Source organism: Caretta caretta, chromosome 1, assembly GCF_965140235.1.
Source record: "Caretta caretta isolate rCarCar2 chromosome 1, rCarCar1.hap1, whole genome shotgun sequence".
Classification (NCBI taxonomy): domain Eukaryota; kingdom Metazoa; phylum Chordata; order Testudines; family Cheloniidae; genus Caretta; species Caretta caretta.
This window is the reverse complement of record NC_134206.1, coordinates 225816318-225833061: the sequence shown is the minus strand read 5'-3', so window position 1 is coordinate 225833061 and position 16744 is coordinate 225816318. Positions and strand designations below refer to the sequence as shown.

At 45.5% G+C, this 16744-nt stretch overlaps 1 protein-coding gene across 1 annotated transcript in view; it reads right to left on the bottom strand.

Annotated features, from left to right (window-relative positions):
• Positions 1-16209, bottom strand: part of DUSP16 (dual specificity phosphatase 16) — a 95766-nt gene extending 79557 nt beyond the window's left edge. Inside the window, exon 1 of the mRNA XM_048824334.2 lies at positions 15637-16209. The gene's annotated coding sequence lies outside the window, so the exon portion shown is untranslated. The remainder of the gene's footprint in view (positions 1-15636) is intronic.
• Between the last annotated feature and the right edge of the window lie 535 nt (positions 16210-16744).

The following is a 16744-nucleotide window of genomic DNA, read 5'->3' as shown; positions in this document are numbered from 1 at the left end:
GGCTATTTTTATGGTGTAGCATTTGAAATGCAATTAATCTGTTGGTTGCCTTTCTAAGTTTTACTGTTTAAAATCCATATCACAAGACAAGGAAAAAATACACCCTTCCCCAAGAGCAATCACATATCCCAATTCCACATGCAGGATTTTGAGTGTGCCTATTATATTATGATGATTTAAATTGAACTAGGATTACAAAAACGGCATGCTCTTAAACATAACTCCCACTCAAAGCAAGTTAGTATTAAAGTTTTCTTACATTCTCTAGTTGGACCTGTAGTATTTGCAATACTGATCCTATCAGAAATTGTACTTTCCTATACTTCCTAAAATATTGTTGGACTACATCTAGTGACTACCACATATTAATTGCAAAAAACCTATGTTAAAATACCGTACCAAAGTTGGGTTTGTTTTTTTTTGGGGGGGGGGGGGAATACAACCTTACTCGATACCTACTAGCACAAGGCTACTAATCAGAATGAAAATACCTACCTTGTCACCAACCTAGATCCACACTCCCTATAGTTTAAAGGAACAAAGCCCAATTGTATTACAACACTCTCAAACAACATTCCATTTTAATAGCTTTTTTTTTCTCCTTTGCCCACCAGCTTTCACTTTACTTTTCTTCTTTTCTTTCCCGTACTAGATCATAGTGCATCTTTTCCTGCACTGTCTCCACTGTCGGTTTCTTCTTTTCGGTCTACTTATATCACATCCTCTCTTCCTCTAAACTGTGTTCCCTACTTGTTCTCCTCCCACCCAATTCATCCCCATTATCCTAAACAGCAGCAGCAAAGTCAAACTGGCTTTATTTTTGTCCGTTTCACCACGGCCCACCTGGTTGTGGACAGCCACAGAAGAAACTGGAAAGACTGAGCCATTTCCACCCCACTGAAGCTTGGCAACACTCTGAGCAGCAGCAGAGGCATTGAAGCTCAGTCTGCAGACATGGGAAGATAGTACTGTACATCAAGGTATACTTAAATATGTTTGCAAAGTTATCTACACAACCATAATAGCTAGAAAGCTTTGGGGGGAAGTGGGGGGAAATGGAGGTAAAAGAATGTAGTAGCAGTTTTGTTTGTGTTTTTGATTTGTTGGGAGGGCAGATGTTTTGTTTTTAATTACTGTAGCTTACATTCTGCAAAAGCGGATGGTATCTGACGGAGAGGGGGGGATTGTTTAAAAACTCCTATTTTCCACAGGTAAGTAGAATTTTCAAGCCCAACTGTAGCATATGACAGCCAACTTCTGACAGCAATTAGAGATCTTTCAGGAAGGTGGGGGGAGAGTTATTTGCCCCCATATTAATACAAGAGAGAGAACAGAAAAGCAGCAAATATTTCACTAAAAATAATGGCTGGCCCTCCGGAAAAGAGATGTTACCACATAGGACAAACAACACAGAACAAATCCACCAGTGCAAGGGATTTCTGACATAAATGTTCCAAAAATCTGTGTCCTGCCCCCCTAAGCATTGTTTATTTTCAGATACATCTCAAAACAACATTTTCTCTAACTTTAAAAGATACACCAATTCAGCAAAGAGCCTATTATACCTAAAACCCACTGACTTCAATAGGACTTGAGCACTGTTTCGTTAATCACGAGCTTATATGTTTTGCTGAATTAAGGCCAGAGACAGCACTTGTCCATATTAAGGATGGACTCTTGCTAAGGAATTTTTAAAACCCCTCACCCAGACCCCCACAAAAATTGCTTATTTTAATTAAAGAATTTCAGTAACCTAAGCCTTTAAAGATTTCACCCTGGTTTAAAATGCCCTAAAGGCCATTTTTCTGGCAAAGCAGATGGAGTTCTGAAAGAAAACTTCGTACTCTTTAAAATTCCCCAAACAAACAATTATGTCTCTTTAAAACTAGTGTTTGCTAACAATGTCACTATACTCAGCTATTTTTAGGTGCTGCTAAGTGATGGCCTCATAAGTGCATACAACTCCAAGCAATACAACCCAGAGGTTTCTTATTAGAACAAGGGTTGGAGGCTAGCTCTCAGTTGTGTCTGTGATAAGATTTCACCACCATCACCCCCCATCCTTTCCTACTCTACAAAATCTTAATTATAGACTGAACATGAGACCTAAAAGCCAATGGATCAAGAAATATCCTGCCTATTTTGTGTAAAATCTGGAATATTTGTGCCACAGCTGGATTAGAAAGAGGTTAGTCATTCAATAATTTCAAAGAGAAAAAAATTCTCAAAATACTACATCCCCACCCCACCCCCTCTCAAGGTTTGAGTTAAAGGACATATGTGTTCTCATTTAGCAATGCAGACATTTCATACCCACCTAAATCAGATGTTGCCATACAGACTGTTTGGACAAAAGTAGCTAAATGTGCTTGGTTACTACACCATTAAATAAAGCACACAAAGGACTTGCCATTAACTTTTTTGTCCCTTAACAGGCAGAGGTCATTAATAACTCATAACATTGTTAGAGACAAACAAAATACCTAAACTTCCCCATTGCTTTTCTATAGGTTTCATCTCAACAAAAGCAGCTGATAGAATATTACTCTGCATTTCCTCATACCAGAATAGGTCACACCTGCACTGTGTTGTCAAATCATACCACATTGGTTCACTGGGTAAAAAAAGATTTAAGGGCTACTCAAGTTTGTCCAAAAAACAAAAACAAAACAAAAAACCAGCCACCACCACACACAAAACAAAACAAAGAAAGCCACTGGATTATGTTGTTTAGGCCCAAAACGTGTGTCTCGCTTAATCGATACAATCTCACCCCCCACCCCAAGGCAAAACTTTTTCAAAGTGCCTACTGCTGTACAGTATGAATAGCTGATTTGCCATTTGTCTTCTGCTATTCTGGATTTGATCTTTGGACTGTTATATGGAACTCACAATATGTTAAGCCTCTGTGCGAAGACTGGGCATCTATATTTTCTCTTAAATGTTTTTCTCCCTTGCTCAGCAGTCAGGACAGCTTTATGAGTTACTTGAGAAGGGAGTAGTTTTGGTTTGGTTTTTTTTTAAACTGAGTTCATGTTTATACTCTTTGCTCTAACCATTTTATTTGGAAGATACCTCTAATTTTCTCCAATTTTAGTGCAACTCTTCCAATGAGGGCAATTAATGTACTGATGAGGAACATACCTACCACTACCAAAGGAAGGTTTTGGAGGGAGGGGGCACACGTCAAATCTAACTCTTTTCTCCAAACTATTTTGCTAATCAGACAAAAAGGCTGAAAGCCTTCAAAAACAGATTCCCCAGGATCATTACAAAATCCAGAACGGACAATGAACGTAGTGCTCTTCAAAAATATTCTGGAAGGCACCATATGTTTTTCAACTCTGTTGTCATCACAAGGGAAGTTGATTGTTCCAAGGCAAAATTTTAAAGTTCTGGCTCTTAAGAAAAAGTGACAAGGCAGCACAATGACTAAGCAGGTTTAACTGACAATATGTGAGTGACACAATGAAGTGAGATGATATTTCTGGGAAGTGAAAGGAAGCATAAATGTTCCTTAACCAACCCTTCTGGTCTGGCTCCTCTTCAAATAAGAAACATTGAGCCTAGAAGACCAAAATCCAGCATGAATGGAAGCCATTGGATTGACAGCTCTACAGGAAGTCAGGCAGCTTCTTAAATATCAATTGAGATGACTAAATTTAAGCTGTTCTTAAAATTTTGGCCCTAACATACTTTGTAATTTTAAAATACTTTTAACAAGAGTAATAGGATAATACTAGGATACTGTTGTTTTGCTGGCCATGCTCTTTGCTCTGGGAAGTATCTATTCCTAATTTACTTGTCTATTCGTTGTTGTGTTATGGTCTAAGTGGGGTAAGGCAGAGACATCAACTTTTAAATCGAGTGTAGCCACAGCTAGTTTTTCTTTTAGCAATTGGTTGCATTGAATTCAAAGGAGGAAGGAGGATGACGAAAGTATCATTAAGCACATCTACTTTTTATAGAATTATTTCTCATTAACTGATGTCTCTTTATACAATTTGAATTAGAGTGCAATTTAGATTTTATATAGTACCTTTCATATATTCCAAATAAGCATTACAGTCATAAACTGAAAATTGGTAGCCTTGTTGATGTTTAGGGAAACACTGAAGTCATAAGAGGCTCTTAAACAGTTCTCACACACAGCCTTCAGAATTAGAACCTGTTTCCATGGGGAAGAGAGCAAGTTAGTCAGAACAGTCAGATTTATCCTAGACTGTTAGAATTATTATTCTATTAAGATAATGTTGAAGTAAAAAGAAAACAGTACAGATTTTAAGCATAGAAGTTTCTGGTTACCAGGGAATAAGGTACAGATTATCAAGGGGTGCGAAACAGTTTAGGAACGGGTGGCGTAAGGAATACATAATCTGCAATCTCTCCGATTGGGGGTAAAAGTTTAACGGGTCAAAGTACAGACATTGAGATATGGGGGTATGTTGTTCATATAATGGCTATGTTCAGGTGTGGAGTATAATGAGTGGATACGATGAGGAGGATGGATTTACCCTCATTTGGTGGGATTTAATGTTCAGTGAGTTTATGGTTCCAGTTCATATGGTCCAATGGAAAAAGCCTCTCAGTCCCTTTCCCTTTCAGTTGATGCATGATGTCGTACCGGCTCACACCTCCTGGTACTGTCAGTGGCCGGTGATGTGTTCGATGTATATGTCCCTGGACCATCGGATGGTGTCCGAGACCATGAGGCGCTGCACAAGCCGTGTATAGCGTCGACTGATCCCACAGGTCCACAGCACACGCTCGTTGCTGGGGTCCCAAGCGCCCAGGGCTCCGACGATCAGGGCATCCATCTGCACCTCGTAACCCTTCGCTCTCAGGGTGTCGGCTAGGGGGGGCGTATTTTTCCAGCTTATGAGCTCGGGCTTCATGGAAGGCCGGGGTCCTGTTCTCGAAGGAGACGTGACATCAACGAGGATGATCTTCCTCTGGGCCTCGTCGGTGACTACCACGTCAGGTCGCAACTGGCAGTTCACGGCGACCTCCCCCAGGCGCGGTGCGATGGCTTTCACCAGACAGTTCTGGATGGCATTGTGGCGCAGCTGCCAGGCTCTGGAGTGGGGCTTGCAGCTGCACAGGACATGGGGCAGGGTCTCGGAGTAGCCGCACTTCCTGCAACGCTTGTGTCAGTTCCCGTGGCGGACGGCTCCATTGAGCGGGATGCAGTTGAGCCGGGCACGGTGGATGAACCGCCAGTTGGCGAAACGGGTGAAGCCGCCCCCGGCGAGGAAGTGGTTGCTGGCATCCCACCTGCTGGTCAGTTCGAAGGCTTTACCCTGGTCCAGTTTACACTTCAGGGTTTCCATGTACAGTGAGTGGATGGCTGCCTTCAGGGTCCCCTCCAGCATGCCCCTGGTGCTTGGGGTGACAATTGTCGTTGGACCTGATCTGCAGCACCAGGACTCCCAGCTCCTGGCGCTCGTCGCACAACTTCCAGCGGCAGCCGATGCGCTTCCCCAGGCGATGTGTGGCATTGCGAGCGCAGGACCACAGTGAAGCGATGTTGCGCCCGTCCCGTCCGAATTCGCCATCCAGGAAACCGCTCTGGAAGGTGGCGGTGTCTTGGTTGGAGGGGGCTCTGCCAATCCACTTCTTTGTTGTGTCATGGAGGGCGTTTGCCACGATGTTCCTTACCATGGAGTCGGGACACGTCAGCATGCGGAAGGCGAGGGTGATCGCCGTGATGTCACACAGGTCCCCCATGCGGGGGACATTGGCACCACCATGCCTGTGGGTGATGTAGACCAGCTGGTTGCTGGCTTTCTGGGGAAGGAACAGCCACTTCTTCACCAGCTGCCAGACGATCCTGTCTGCCTTGTTGAGGGGCACCTTCGCCACGGCAGATCCCTTTAGGACAAATGAGATGCGGGGGATGAGGAAGGTGTTCAAGGCGTTTATCTTCTGCCACGGTGCTAGCAGGGAGGCTTCAATCTTGGTGGCATCCTGCAATATCTCCTGGATGGTATCCTCGGGTGTCTGCTGGACACGGAAACCCGTCAGCGTGCCGAGATGCTGGTACGCCTGCCCCTCTGCCAGGGAGATGATGGGCTCGCCCTGGATCTGGAACTCTGTCGTCTGCACCGAGTCCCTTTTGCTGCCGTTGATGTGGAGAGTTGCGCGCTTCTTTGCATTGAAGCGGAGCCCCATCCAATCGGCAGCTCAACTGGTGGCATCTAGCATACGCTGGAGGTTCTCTGGATCATCCGCAGTCAGGACCAGGTCATCCGCATGAGCCAGGACGCTCACTCTCTCACCGTGGAGGTTGAAGCCATCTGTGCCATTGGAGATCGCTCGCAGCAATGGCTCCATGGCGAGGTTAAAGATGATGGGGCTGAGGGGACAGCCCTGCTTAACTCCGCTCTGGATCGGGATCTCGGCGGTCTCCCCTTTGACCGAGCGAATGGTGGTGCTGTATCCCTCGTACACCTCTCAGATCACACAAAGGAACTTCGCTGGCATCCCAAACTCCTGGAGCGTGGCAAAGATGTGGTGGTGGGGCATGGACCCAGAGGCGTTAGCCAGGTCGAGCCACGCTATCGTGCACTGCCTCCGCACCCTTCTGGCTGTTTCGATGGTGGTTTGGAGGACAAATTTGTGTTCATAGCAGACCTCGCAGGACATGAAGCCTTTCTGGATGGAGCTGATGGCTCCCCTGCTCACCGACCACTCCGTGATCCTCAACGCCAGGCAGCTGGCATAGAGCTTGTACATCGTGGAGCAGAGGGAGATGGGCTGCCAGTTGCTGGGGTCATCCCACTCGCCCTTCTTGTACACCAGTACCGTCATGGCCTTCTTCCAGGAGCTGGGAGTATGGCAGAATCGGTTGCACTGGTTGAAGAGCATGGCGAGGACCAGGCAGCCGGGATCTCGCTTTTTCAGGAGGCTGTAGGGGATGCTGTCTTTCCCAGGAGCTGTGTTTTTTGTTTTTGAGAGTCTGGCCATCACTTCCTTGGGCGTATAGTCAGTTTCCAGGACACCTGCTTCGTCGACGTGCGGCGGGGGGCAGAGGCACTCTGGGCGCTGCACGTCATTCCGGGCTATGTGGTCGAATACATCCTTGAAGTAGCTGTAGAGACACTCAGATGGGATCATGCAGTAGGGCGAGGTCCCATCTAGGATCTCTCTCATGGCCTTGGAGCGGTTTGCCCGGTACAGCTTTTGGATCCTTGAAGCCGCTACTGGATCGTTGCGGCGGCTGGCTCTACTTCTGCTCCCCTGGTGGTGGTGTTGTGGTTTGCAGCAGACGTTCTGTGGGCAGGTGGGGCGTTCTCCTGGTTCGAACTTCTCCTGGGAGCGATTTCCACAGACAGTTCTTGGGTGAGCCTGTGTATGAGGAGGTCGAAGTAGTCAAAGGAAGCTGCCGCTTGTAGCTCCTCGGTCCAGGCAGTCTGCCACGGAGTGGCAGCCCTCACCATCGGCTGCTGGCCCTCATGGTCCTCGACCTCATCTGGTGCAGGCTCAAAGCCTGCGTGGTCGGCCTGCCATCTATCTCATGGGTCAGGATTCCCTTCGGTTGGGTGCTGGGGCGGGATCTCTGGCGGGATGCTGGTGTTGCTAGTGGTCGGAGAGACGCAGTCTGGCTCGGAGGTTGCTGGGACACTGCTGATCCTTCTATGAGTGGCTGCTGCCTGGGCGGTTGCTGCTGGAGTGTGAGATCTCCTGTAGGCAGTGTCCTGCAGAATGGACTTGGGGGCCGTGCTGGGCCGTCTGGCAACGAAGGCCCGGTGCTTTGCTGTGGCTGCAGGGCTGGTTCCTCCAGTAACGTCTGGAGTTTGTAGGGCGATCTGGGGCATGGTGCTGGCTCCTCCGGTGGCTGGAGCTCGCAGGGCGGTCTGAGGCTTGACACTGGCTCCTCTGGCTGCTGGAGATCGTAGAGTAGTCTGAGGTGTGGCTCTGGAGCCTCCGGCAGTTGGAGTTCGCAGGGCAGTCTGAGGGGCGGTGCTGACTCTTCCGGCGACAGGATCTCGAGCAGCTATGTGCGGTGGGGCGCTGATCCTTCTGGGGACGGGGACGTGCTGGACAGGTGGCAAGGTAGCACTGAGTCGTCTCAGTATGGAGATTTGCTTGGCGACATGAGAGGGTGAGACGGGCCTCCTGCTGGCGAGAACCTGGGTGATGTTCCCTGAGGCAGCTGGTACCTTCTCGATCGCAGCATCCCGTTCCGCTGGCCTGGCGACAGGGGCAGGCTTCTTGTCAGGGGCAGGCTTCTTGCAAGGTTGCTTTTCTTTGTTGAAGCTCAGGAGCAGCGACCCGGCGCGCAGCAGGAGGGCTGGGAGCCAGGGCAGGAGACTCTGTTGTTCCCTTGAGGCGTTTCCTGCAGGCGACTTGGTGCGTCTTGCATTGCTTCTGCGTCTCGAAGGGCAGGCTGCAAAGGGCACAGCTTAAGGCGACCCGCTTGCTGTGGCATCTCTTCAGGTGCCTGGTGACGCCACCGAGGAGGTGGAAGCTTTGGGGCGGAGAGCAGATGGGGCAGAAGAGCATGTCCGCAGCGAGGGGATACTGCAGGTAGATGGTGTCTTCATTACCTTGCAGCAGGGGGGTTCCAGCAGCATCAGCGGTATCACTGGCTGGTTCATCCTGGTGTGGGCGGGTAGGGTCAAGAGGTCCGGCTGGGGGCTCAGCAGCTTCTTACTTATAGACACCCAGAGCCAAGCAGGACCTTAACATCTTATCTGAAATGTGGCACTAAACTTGCCCCCAGCCCTACCTCTCCCCCATGCATAGTACACTGCAATATCTTCATTGGCCTGAAACCCAAATCCTGGCATGAAACAGGAGCCTTTCAAACCAGGAGTGAATTATACAGATCAGTCCAAAAATAAAAAAAATATTAGCAATAGGATGTCGCTATTCCAGTAATTAATAGTGATTTAGCCTTAAACAAGCCTTACTATAAAACTAAGGAAAAACTGAAGAAAAATGAAGTATAGAATCTAATTTATCAGGAGTAAGGGGTGGGGGGAAGCTGCCTACAAATTCTCTCCTATTTTGAGAGCAACATCTATGCTATCCATGCAGAGCCAAAGCCTTCTAATCCAGCAGGCTGAATACATACTAGTCATTCAAACCCAAGAATGTGTGCATAAAAGGAATTTCATTCAATTAGTCTCTGTTGTCCTCTTCATTTTATGCTCTCTGCAAAAGTTCTCAGTCACATGTTGCTACCATTTAGCACTCAGGTCAATCTTTTTGCCTCCCATCACCACTAAATACTATAAAACATTGAAGACAAATATGCAAGAGCATTTAAATGAAAGACCATATGTGCAGAAACACATTAAACTGTAATTTAGTCACTAAACAGCCCCATTTCATGCACAGAGCAAAATGAAATACAGCACAATGAAACTAATTATCAATAGTTTGAGCTCAACATTAGGAGACCTTGTCCAGTAGTTTAGGGCTGAAATTTGACCTAACTTAAAATAGTTATAGTTTTATGGAGAATGTCTTTCATATTCTAATTTTTGTAGGTTATCATTCAATATTTTAAATGAGATTTATCATAAGAAATCAACAGGCTGTATTTTGTACTATCATTTTATCTAGAAAAATTAAAACTATTATGTGAGAGGAGATGGAACAAAAACAGATCAATATTTGTTACACGTAAAAAGAAAACTGAGAAAGTCTTAACTTAAACGTGAAATATTATAAACAAAAGGGTGTGAAAACACATTTGAAAGAACCTATGTGTAGGGGGTTTAGTCAAGTCACTGAAGAAGGATCATCAAAACTATATCTACCCAATCTGTTATATAACAATTCTAATATTGTGTCTGAAGAGAAATGTTTAAAAAGTTTGCTGAAGGTACACGGCTCGTGTTGTGTCAAATAAAGGCATAGATTTAACTAAGAATTTCCTCAGCTAAAGCACCCTGTTCACCAATTAATTTGGCATATTTATGGACCATAAATGCTATAGCTAATGATTCAGTTAGTTCACACAGTGTGAGAGAAGAAAAATCAGAAGAACTGCAGTGTGTGGGACTGGGAAGATGGAGGAAGGGTAACAAAACTAAGAAAGGATCATTCTGCCTACCTCACTGCACCTCAGAAGTTTAAAAAGATACAACCACACAGTGCAGTGTCACAGCAAACCTTCTAGCACCAATGGCAACTTTCTTTCGCTCTCTCTTCCCTGCTTCTCTAGCCTGCCCAATTATTACACTTTGTTTCTAAATTACAGGAGCATTTCATAGGGACACAAAATGGAACAAAGCCAAACTTCTCAGAGCCAATTCTGAGTAGGTCAGTCTTGGCTCAGTAGCAAACTACAGAGTGCAGCAGGAGACTCAAGGCCTTGCCCCCCTCTTTCCTCCTCTAGATGCTGACTTGCTTCTGGCACTGAGGAAAAATAACTTACTGGTGGCCAACAAGGTCACCACTAGAGATGCCAGCAGCTGCCAACAAGCCATATCCCTAAGCAAACTAAGAGATGCTCTGACTAAACTACAGAAATTTATAAAGGATGGAGCCAAACTGTCCCTTAAAATACGTTTCCTTTTCTTCAGACGTTAAATGAAAGTACTAGAGAGCCCAGAAGACCAAAAATGTCTATCCAGAGATACAGCAAGGTCAGCAGTAGTGGGAACATCCCTAGCCCAGCAATGTGCTTCAACTCAGAACCACCTCTAGTAGTGAAGGCAGTTCAGATTCCACGCCTGTTTCTCCACTCTGCTGCACCAGTTGTATCCTGGTAACTTTACTGAAATAAATGGAGCTACACTATTATATAAAACTGATGTAACAGAATTGAGGATTTGGTCCTTCAGGTATCTACTAGAAACATGACAAAGACCACTCACTCACACTTCACCCACCTCAGAGAGACGGCAATGACTTCCAAACATTACTGTCCTCAGCTGGGTTGAAACCAGAGCCAGACACAAGAGGCTTTATATCAGAGTGTCACACAATATCCACATCTTTTGACCCCAACTTTTATTCATGCAGGAGGACTATGCAGACTTACACACATGCCACGTGTGTTAGGCCAACAATTAATAGTCATGAAAAATGAATTTGCCATTACCTGATGATCAGTTTACTCAAAGTATTTCTCTTCATAGAGCTCATGGAATGCAAAGACACTTTCTGATATTTGCATATTCCACACAATCAACTCTCTATCTCAAACATATTAAATGCACTCCAGAAGTCTTGGGGGGGAGGAGTGGAATGATCTTCTACTCTAACATACAGAGACATGCTACTTCCTACACAAACATCTAGAAAACCAGGGCATGGCCAGGCAACACCCAACAAAATAGCCACAAGGACGCAAGAGATTTAAAAATAAAAAATAGAGACAGACATGAGCTAGATTATACCCTTGGGATCGGCATACTAAGGGGCCCCTCTGTACACAATCCATGTGGCTCGTGGGACAGAACGCAGGTTTTTTCACTGTGTAGTAGGGGAGGGTATGTGCAAATTCTGACCCCCCAACCCACTGGTCAAACTCCCCCAGTAGAAGAATACAGAGGGAATTCAGATACTCTCCTACATGGAATTTTCTGGTTCCTATATGGGCATTTTCATAAAGGCATCTGATCTGGCCCAATCTCATTGTTGGACAAGATGTTTCTCAGTTTATTGTTGTTTTTTTAAGTAGTCCAAATGAATTATTTGGCGGGGGGGTGGGGGGAAATGGGGGTGAGAGTTATGTTCTGTATCCCCTCTTAGAAGAGGATGCTGCTGATCTGACCTACCTTAAAATCAAAAGGTGTACTGACAGCCTGGGACTTATGACTTAAAGGTGACAATGCCACCCCCTGCCAGGACCTGTCTCCCTCAGAAATGCACTTATTTTAGCTTGCCTTACTTCATTTAGCTCTGCTCTGGGGCTAGTTGCTCCCTTGGTTATATGATTTTAAAAAACCAACAACAACAACAACAAATAATAAACCAAGCCACACGAGTAACTGAGGAAGATAACTCTGAACCAGTACACCTGGTGTGATCTTGATTCGCCCTAGCAACCTCCATGGTCTGTCATGTGATTTGTCCACTTGTGGTGGTCAGCATTCAGGGCAATGCCCATGATTTCCCACTTGTTAGTACAGCACCAGGCAATAATGGAGTGAAAACTGGCCTCCCCAGCCTCGGTTTCCTGGTGAGCACCACCAAACACTAGTTTTGCAATCACACAATACAGTATGGGGCACATCACTAATTAACCACTCTTCTCAAAATACAGCATGGGGATGCACGGGACTGAGTATAGACAGAGAAATAATTTAACAGAATACCCTAATGGTGCAATGGGCTGTGTCGGGGCAGAATCCCAAGTTCTAGAGTTCATTTCAGGATCAGAACCTAGGGAGGGAAATGATCCGTTTCTTTTGCCATTCGGTAGGGTTTACATGGAACCTGAGGTGGGGAAGCCACTTCTCATCTTCAGCCTGAGGGCAAAGGTACTGGCCAGTCACCATAGCCACAATTTTTAAGTGCAGGTCAGTATCGAGCCTTATAGCAGTAAACAACAACATTTCACTTGTCCACACCAAGTCTTTGTTTGCTTGGCAACAGGATTTTGCCTCACCTGCAGGTACAGGAGCCTGAAAATTAGCTGAAATTAGTTTATCAGCTGGACAGTACATTTGAGACATAATAAGGCTTCCAGAGATCCTAAAGGGACCCTAAATTAGCCCTCCAAAGCCTTAGTGAGCTGAATTATTTAGACTGAGAGAAGGAGGAGCATATTCTGCTCTTGGTTACACCAGTGTAAATCCAGAAACTTTACTTGGCTCCATTCACCCTGCGTACCGCCAGCTTCTGCTGGAAGAAACTGAAGCACAGGCTTCCCACGGCAGAAAGCATGTTTGGTGCTGGAGTTTACAATTGCATAGGGGAGCTATAACCACAACTCCACCAAAGGGCCTGTGACTGGCAGTGACCAGAAAGTGCGTTGTTTTGGCTGGACATCCAGTGTGCCCAGCAGTTGTAGCACATCCCCTGACAGATGGGCTCCTATGGAAGGTTAAAACTACTTTCCAATCAAGGTCCAATGCCCCTGCTAGGATAGCCATCCCCACTGGACCAAGAGTGTGCACTTCACGCAGTCAGAGATGAAACAAGCCCATTTACTTCCACAGTTGCACCAGAGTAACTATGGACCGATTTTGTCCCAATACTTCCACTTAGAAACAGAAAAATGGACCCGTCAAAGATATTTATTTTGAGTAAAAAAAACAAAAAAAAAACCAAACACCCCACAAAACCCTGATCTAGAGAAGGAATAAAGTACACTGGATTTTTAGAAACTTGCACGGTCTTTTTAGACATTAGCACATTTAATATTAACTCCGCCCCACAAAATCCTGCTGCTGTCACCTAGAACTTACACTTCCTTCTCCATTACTTTTGCTGTATTTAAAAAAAAAACACAAACACACTCACTCTATCAGGATACATGCAAGCACCACTGTAATAGGAAGCTTACTGCATAGATTATATTGAACCTCTTGCAAATTTCTATTTTTGTATGGAATGTCTGCTACCACCACCAACAAGCATATCTGGTCATTATATGAACTCTTTGGGATAGCATATTCTTTAAAATTGTCTCCAGTTTCTAAAAGCTGAAGGGGGGGGAAGGGGGGGGGAAGATTCCTCCTGGTTCCTCCCACCACCACCACCAAAAAACCTCTATATGCTTTTTAAACATACACACTTCCCTCATATTTCATCTCAGGAATAGGCTTGTGAACGCTCCAATTTCAAGTGAGCCAGCAAGGTGAACACCAACCACACAAAGAAATTAATCCTTAACATTTCTCCACCCTCCCCAAAAATACACCCATTTAAAATCCAACTCCTGCTTGTTCAGTTGTCACTTCATAAGTCTGTGTCCACCAAACCATATGCTGCCAGGAACAGAAACACATTCTAAAAGCAAGATCACCCAAAAAAAAAAATATCACAGAGAGAAACTGAAAACATCTTTTCAATGAGAAACAGCTCAAAATGCCTCCAGCAAGTTTAAAGTGTGCATATATATTTATGTTATAATGGATATACACCGAATGTTTGAGCAACAATTAGCCATAGCTGAAACAGTAAAATGTAGTAGCGATGCCCCTTTCATCTGGCGGGTGGGGGAAGATGAAGAGAAAGAGAGGGACAAGAGAACACATGTATAATCAATTTGAACTGCAATAACGTACAAAAACATATTACGTTTTTTGTTTGTTTGTTTGTTTGTTTTACAGCTTAGTGCCCTTCATCTTAGATGTAGTTTACTAGTGTTGAACACTGAAAACACCACTGCTGGTCAGGTTATGCAATAGACTTGTCACATACACCTTATTCAGCACATGTTGATGTGTGGAGGTGTTTCCTTCTCCCAGGGCTTCTTAAAACATTCAGAAAAAGATTCCAGGGAGGGCTTGAAGTAATATAAAACACCAATCAAGCTCGTTTTAAAATCACTATATTTAAAATGGAATCAAGGTAACGTTTCACAGGTAATTTTTTTTTTAGATTCTACATCAACCTCCATTTTGTTGGCTTGCTTACTTAAAATATTTAGTAAAGTTCAAGGCAGTACTTTCACTCATTTTTAAAGTTTTGGATAGTACTGTAAAACAAGATGATTTTTTTTAAAAACTTCATTGTTTTAAATAATTAAAAACATTTGAAATCATGAATTCAAAATACTGTTTACTAAATTTGAAAGGGTCAGAAGCACTTATTGTTCCTGGAAGCAAAAACAAACAAAAAAAGTCAACAAATTCCCAAAACAGCCCTAAAAGGTTGTTTTATTTAATACACATTAATGTAAACAAATGACCTAATTTTTTGCTTGTTTTAAAAATCATGTTTTTTCCTTCCTCACACAAAAGGAAGCCCTGCTTTCTCTCTCTGTCCCTCTCCTTTAAAATCTGGGATTTAAGACAGGTGGCTATGTACTTTTTCAAAAGGTGAATTTAAAAACAAAACAAACCACACACAACCACAAAACAGCTTGCAGTGTTTAAGAGAATCAAAACCCCACAACAGTTAGGATCTGGTACTTTTTTAAAGCCTAAAAAGTGTCTCTCACCGGCAGCTCATCTGTCCCCCCTTTCTTCCCATATGAGGTGGGGAAGGGGACTGCCAGGGCCAGATAAACAAACCTTCCAATAAAAAAAAAAAAAAAGAGGGGGGGAATAAAAGGATTGTGGGGAAGATGAGGAGAGAGCATGAAATAATACCATAGTCCCATCACTATTAGGAGCTTCCACCACCTTCCCTCACCCCAATTCACTGAACTGCTATCTCCCTCTTCTCCTAGGGCCTACACGCTGAAACACACACACCACCACCAAAAGAACACAAGTCAAGAAAACTACAAAGCAAAACACTGGGGAAGAGGAGCAACCCACCTCGGAGATCTTAAAAATCGCTTGCAAAGAGATCACAGATCGCATCTCCAGCCCACCCTAGAGTGGTGTCCCTATCGCACTGGAGCTAAACAGGGGGTGACCTTTGTTTGTGCGGGGCTGCCCCTAGGAACCTAGGGAGAAAACTCCCCCAAACCCTTTTGCCAGCCCCCTCCTTCCTCTACTTTCTTTTCAACACTTACTCCCCCCGGTTTGTTTCCTGGAGAAGGAAAAAAAAAGTTACCACCAGCTTCTTCGCTGCTGGAGCTGCTGCCAGACCCAACTTTCTCTCCTTCCAGCCGCTGGGAAGCTCCAGGCTGTTCTTCTTCTTTAAAACTTTATTCTGATCTATTTAAAGGGGGGGGGGGGGAAGGAGGAGAGAGAGGAAACGTTTGGATCTTTTCTCCCCCCCCCCTCCAGATGGCTTGAGAAAACGAAGGGGGGGAAGAAGAAGAAAAAAAGCTGCGAAGGGAAAAGAAAGTTTAAAAGGCTGAGGTTTCCAAAAGGAACCACACAATTACTAATAAATGGCTAGAACAAACAGACACAAGGGGGGGGGGGAGAGAGAGTTTTGCTGGTCAGTAAACTTCAAGCTGCTGGGATGAGGTCATTGGTGTAAAAATAAAGAGATGGCGTCATTTGAAACCAATCCCAGTGAATGAACTCAGCCGGGGGGGGGGGGGGGGCAGAGGAGCAGGATAAGGAGACAGCAGCAGCCACCTCTGGCAAAGCAGCCCCGACTCCTCTCTCTCTCCCTCTCTCTCTCCCACCCCAACTCTGCTGTGTCTCCCCCCCACCCCCAGGACATGCTTGAAGTGAACCTAATGCTGGTGTCACGGCAGTACTGTCTGGCTTTTTTCTCTCGGCTTGAAAGGGGGCGGGATTCACATTTCTTCCCCTTGGACTCCTGTTTGAATACTTGGTTTCTGAGGCAGCCCCTGGGAGGAGCCTGGAGAGCCGCGATACAATGAGGCAGCTATTCAAATGAGTTGCGGCTGCTCCTCTCCCTCCCTCTTTCCCGCCTCCTTTCCTTGCTATCTCTCCATCCTTCCCTTCTCACTCCTACCGTCTTCCCCAGCCCCTGCCTTCTCCTTTCTTCTCTCCCTTTGCTTCTCCTGCCCGCCTACTGCTCTCCCTGCCTCCCCCCGTCTCCTTCCTCTTCTCTCTCTCTCCTGGGCTTTATCTAGCCCCTTCTCCATCCTCCTCTGTCTCCCTTTCCCGCCCTCTCCCTCACAGGCCCCTTGAAACCAACCCTGCTAAGTGTCAGCTGGGCCATGTCTACACTAGGGAAGTTTATCACCAGCCCCAGCCCCAATTCAATGGTACCCTTAACACAAGCAGGAGCCCTTGTA